Genomic DNA, 6000 nt, shown 5'->3' on the forward strand with positions numbered 1-6000 from the left:
GGTAGCCCAGAATGCTATTCAACTAGCAAGATCACATGACCTTAGGTTACCCAATAAGGGCTTACATACTACTCCAAGTCAATAAAAAGGCAGAATATGGGAGGCCATTTTAGGGAAAAGATCTTAGGAGAGAATCTCTGTGAGGGACGGTGTGTGATCAGACGGGTGAGAGGTAGTTTTTCTTTTATTGTAAGCCGAGGTACATGCTCTCAAATCACCCAAGTGCAAGTAAATAGTGCATTAGGATGTGGTCCATCACAAGTCCTTCTCCAACAGGAGAGAGGCCCCCCCAACAAAACAAACCCTTCGCCTCCAGGCCAAAAGGCACCTGCAAAGCTTCAGGTACAATGTCCCTTTTTGCCAAAGCCCCTCAAGGACTGAAAATGTTCTTGGCGAACAACTAGGCGTTAACCAAGTTGCCACCGAGGAACCAGAGAAACTGGTTCGGAATTCCTGCCGAAGCAGGAATGCCACAAGCAATGGCAGGTAGGTGTGGAACCTGATGGCCACACACACTGTCACGATTCGGCTAGCTGGGTGTGGATCCTCTGTGTCAGCGAGGGATTGGCGTGGACCGTGTCGGTGGACCGGTTCTAAGATGCTACTGGTATTCACCAGAGCCCGCCGCAAAGTGGGATGGTCTTGCTTCGGCGGTAGCAACCAGGTCGTATCCACCGGCAATGGCTCAACCTCGCTGACTGCTGAGAAGGCGTGGGACAGAAGGACTAGGCAGAGGCAAGGTCAGACGTAGCAGAAGGTCGGGGCAGGCGGCAAGGTTCGTAGTCAAATGGAATAGCAGAAGGTCTGGAACACAGGCTTTGGACAACACTAAACGCTTTCACTGGCACAAGGCAACAAGATCCGGCAGGGAAGTGCAGGGGAAGTGAGGTAATATAGCCAGGGAGCAGGTGGAAGCTAATTAGGCTGATTGGGCCAGGCACCAATCATTGGTGCACTGGGCCTTTAAATCTTAGAGAGCTGGCGCGCGCGCGCCCTAAGGAGCGGAGCCACGCGCGCCAGGACATGACAGCCGGGGGCCGGGACAGGTGAGTGACTTGGGATGCGATTCGCGAGCGGGCGCGTCCCGCTATGCGAATCGCATCCCCGCCGGCAGTGTCAGTGCAGCGCACCAGTCAGCGGGTCTGACCGAGGCGCTGCAGAGAGAGAAACGCCGCGAGCGCTCGGCGTAACAGTACCCCCCCCTTAGGTCTCCCCTTTTTTTGTCCGGCAATTGCTTCACGTGGGACGAGGACACTGGGAGCGATTGTAGGGTTTCCTCATCAAATGCAGGCAGTTCAGCAGGAGTGGGAATGGGGAGGGAGGGCAGAGGGTGAAGCTTGGCATGGGGCAGAGTGTTACCAGGACAGGGGCTATGAGGAGGCAAAGCATAGTCCTGATAGGCTTTGGAGAGACCAGGTGTAGGAGGAGGCACCGAGGCTTGCCTGACGGGACTGGGAGGAGACGTGAGGCATTTCTTGCGGCAAGCAGGGCCCCAATTCTTGATCTCCCCGGTGGTCCAGTCAAGGGTGGGAGAATGATGTTGGAGCCATGGCAGACCGAGGAGGACTTCAGAGGTACAGTTGGGAAGGACGAACAATTCAATCTTTTCGTGATGGGGTCCAATGCACATTAAGAGGGGTTCTGTGCGGTAACGCACGGTGCAGTCCAATTTAACTCCGTTGACCGAGGAAATGTAGAGCGGCTTGACGAGATGGGTCACCGGGATGCAGAACTTATTCACCAAAGAGTCCAGAATAAAATTTCCAGATGCACCAGAGTCCAAGCAGGCCACGGCTGAGAGGGAGGAGTTGGCAGAAGGAGAAATCCGCACGGGCACCGTGAGACGTGGAGAAGCAGACTTCGTACCAAGAGACGCCACACCTACGTGAGCTGGGTGCGTGCGTTTCCCAGACGTGGAGGACGAATAGGGCAATCCACCAAGAAATGTTCGGTACTGGCGCAGTACAGACAAAGATTTTTTCCCCTACGGCGAGTCCTCTCTTCCTGGGTCAGGCGAGACCGATCCACTTGCATAGCCTCCTCGGCGGGAGGCACAGGCGTAGATTGCAGAGGATACTGTGGGAGAGGTGCCCAGAAATCAAGGTCTTTTTCCTGGCGGAGCTCCTGGTGTCTCTCAGAAAAAAGCATGTCAATGCGGGTGGCCAAATGGATAAGTTCTTGCAGGTTGGCAGGAATCTCTCGTGCGGCCAGCACATCCTTGATGTTACTGGATAGGCCTTTTTTAAAGGTCGCGCAGAGAGCCTCGTTATTCCAAGATAATTCGGAAGCGAGAGTACAAAATTGGATGGCGTACTCGCCTACAGAAGAATTACCCTGGACCAGGTTAAGCAGGGCAGTCTCGGCAGAAGAAGCTCGGGCTGGTTCCTCGAAGACACTATGGACTTCAGTGAAGAAGGACTGGACTGTGGCAGGATTATTGAGGTCCCAGAGCGGTGTGGCCCAAGACAAGGCCTTTCCAGAAAGAAGACTCACTACGAACGCCACCTTAGACCGTTCTGTGTGAAATTGGTCCGACAACATCTCCATATGTAGGGAACATTGAGACAGAAAGCCACGGCAGAGTCTAGAGTCCCCATCAAATTTGTCCGGCAGGGACAAGCGGAGGCTAGGAGCGGCCAGTCGCTGCGGAGGAGGTGCAGGAGCTGGCGGAGGAGATGTTTGTTGCTGTAGTAGTGGCAGAAGTTGCTGTAACGTGGCGGTCAACTGTGACAGCTGCTGTCCTTGTTGGGCAATTTGCTGCGATTGCTGAGCGACCACCGTGGATAGGTCAGCGAGACTCGGCAGCAGCACCTCAACGAGATCCATGGCCGGATCTACTGTCACGATTCGGCTAGCTGGGTGTGGATCCTCTGTGTCAGCGATGGATTGGCGTGGACCGTGTCGGTGAACCGGTTCTAAGATGTTACTGGTATTCCCCAGAGCCCGCCGCAAAGCGGGATGGTCTTGCTGCGGCGGTAGCAACCAGGTCGTATCCACTGGCAAAGGCTCAACCTCGCTGACTGCTGAGAAGGCGTGGGACAGAAGGACTAGGCAGAGGCAAGGTCAGACGTAGCAGAAGGTCGGGGCAGGCGGCAAGGTTCGTAGTCAAATGGAATAGCAGAAGGTATGGAACACAGGCTTTGGACAACACTAAACGCTTTCACTGGCACAAGGCAACAAGATCCGGCAGGGAAGTGCAGGGGAAGTGAGGTAATATAGCCAGGGAGCAGGTGGAAGCTAATTAGGCTGATTGGGCCATGCATCAATCATTGATGCACTGGCCCTTTAAATCTTAGAGAGCTGGCACGCACACGCTCTTAGGAGCGGAGCCGCGCGCGCTAGGACATGACAGCCGGGGGCCGGGACATGTGAGTGACTTGAGATGCGATTCGCGAGCGGGCGCGTCCCGCTATGCGAATCGCATCCCCGCCAGCAGTGTCAGTGCAGCGCTCCCGGTCAGCGGGTCTGACCAGGGCGCTGCAGAGAGAGAAACGCCGCGAGCGCTCCGGGGAGGAGCAGGGACACGGAGCGCTCGGCGTAACACACACCTCCCCTAGACCGGCAGGAGGGACACCCAGAAGGGCTACTGCACCCTGACCAAATCCTAGTGTATATAAAAAGAACACAAACGTTAGCACAGTGACAAAACATATAAAATAAATAAGTGGATGTGCACAGTGTGATACTGCCCGGACAACAGCCAGAAGGCCGGAAAGCTAGAGCTGAGTGCTCAGAAGAGTGAGAAATAAAGTGCGTGCTGCGTGATATCAGTCAAGTGGGGTCGCTAATCCAAAGTGAGTTCCGGCACCCTGGGGTCACCACTCCCAGGGCCCTTTTTCACCTCGGCTTTCACTCTACCCGAACCTTAGGGCGAGATCCAGAAGATACAAGTCGCTTCAGGGCCCGCCGCCTGGCCATACAGCTGGACCTGATACACCTGTGCCATTCTGTGTGGTTCCCGTATACTGCCTTGGTGGTCTTCCACACCGCCAACTAACAGGAAGGTACTACAATTGAACTTAGCCAAAGGGCCGAGAAGCGATGGGAGGTAGTGCTGCATTTCCTTATTACACTACTGTATAGCAGCTGCATTATGGTGGTGTGTGGGATATTTCCTTGTCAGGTCAGACTCAGGGTGAGAAGAAGATCTGTCAGGGCTAGTTCTGTTAGTTTTCAGAGCCACAGACAGAACCATTCCTGCACTACAGCATCACATCAGCTGCAGGCTCATGAGCTCCATTTACTCAAGTCAGGTTGAGAAGAAGAGCTATAAGGGACAGTGAGACTTAATAATTGTTGTTTCCAGATCCCATAGAACCTCTGATGCATCTGTGTAAAGTGCTATTTTTTAGTGGCAAATGAAGGGAAAGGGTACATACAAGGGTTTTATAGCAATAGAAACGGAATCCCAGCTCTCTCCCTCTAAGCCTGGAGTGCCCAGACTGGCGTGGGCAACACCTGTAATGGATAGCTAGAAAAAGTGGAATGTCCAGCGCAAGTAGATCCAATGGAGCAGTTTATTGAAGAATAAAACTTCAGTACAAGGACACCGTGGGCACAAGTGATGTGTTTCGGCCCTTTGCAGGGCCGAAACACGTCACTTGTGCCCACGATGTCCTTGTACTGAGGTTTTATTCTTCAATAAACTGCTCCGTTGGATCTACTTGCGCTGGACACTCCACTTTTTCTAGTTATACAAGGGCTTGTGTAATTTTTGGGCACAGTTTTTCTAAGATTCAAGTGCCAGTGTTTGCAAATGACACTCACCTAAAGGTGAGGAAAACTGACATTTTTTTCTTGTGATTGGAGAAAACACATACACGTAATAACCACCGCTGCAGACAAGAATGTGCAAACGTATATATATATATATATATATATATATATATGCATATATATATATATATATATATATATATTTCTGATAAGGTAAGAAAAACGCTGCAACTCACCACCTTCAAGCTTGTCTTTATTGCCGTCTTATCTTCCAACAAAGAAGTAGTGCATGCGGTCAATCGACATCGGGACTGTGCTCAGAGGAGAGAGGGATGGTGCATAGCGGCAGGGAGGTCACTAGACGACCAGCTAGTTTCTCATCAAATGATGCTTCCGGTCTAGGGATCTAACAGGTGTGCGGTCATTAATTAGAGAACTCCCGCAACCAGGCGGGGTGTGTCCTCTAGTTACCAACCGGCTAATGTGAAGACATACTTATAGTACAAACCATTCACCATAACAACATAAAAATACACCTTTAAAATCAAATCTAATTGTAAACTATTGCAGGTAGGGGGATAGATCATTTCTTTCATTAAGACCCATAGCGCTTAAAGCATTAAGATAGCTTATACATCTTATTTCTTTCTTTAATAGTATCTGGTCTCGATCTATTCCCTGACCTGCAACAGTGACTCTTTCGATGCCTGTAAATTTTAACTGGGATGCATCATTAGCATGGACTTCTTTCATATGATTAATACATTTCTGTGAACCTTTACCTGTCTTTAAACTGTGTTGGTGATCTTTAATTCTTTTATTCAAACACCTTTTTGTTTTGCCGATATAATACATGCCGCAAGTGCACACGAGTACATAGACTACGTGTGTACTGCGGCATGTAATCATTTGTGTTACTTGGATGGTTTTACCTCCCAGTGTGAATTCATATATATATATTAGTTGGTGAAAAATCATCCCAATTTTTTTTTCTTTTTTTTGAGATCTCAAGAACAAATTGTAGAACTCTCGCTGTTTGAAACATTGCCAGCCTCTCAGGAATCGGCAGTGACACATGAAAAGATATATAAACAGAAAGTATGGTGTGGGGGCGTGGCTTGGCCGAAGATGGCTGCCGGAGCTAAAGTTCTGTGTACTTGAAGAGGCTACATCGACTTGTGACCATGCTACAGCATCTGTTTGCTCACCTGTAAGCCCTTGTTACCCCACTGTGTCAACCAAGACAAGAAAGAGAAAAAAAGGAATGAAAGTCTGCAAAATCAA

Source organism: Hyla sarda, chromosome 4, assembly GCF_029499605.1.
Source record: "Hyla sarda isolate aHylSar1 chromosome 4, aHylSar1.hap1, whole genome shotgun sequence".
In the NCBI taxonomy this organism is placed as follows: Eukaryota; Metazoa; Chordata; class Amphibia; order Anura; family Hylidae; genus Hyla; species Hyla sarda.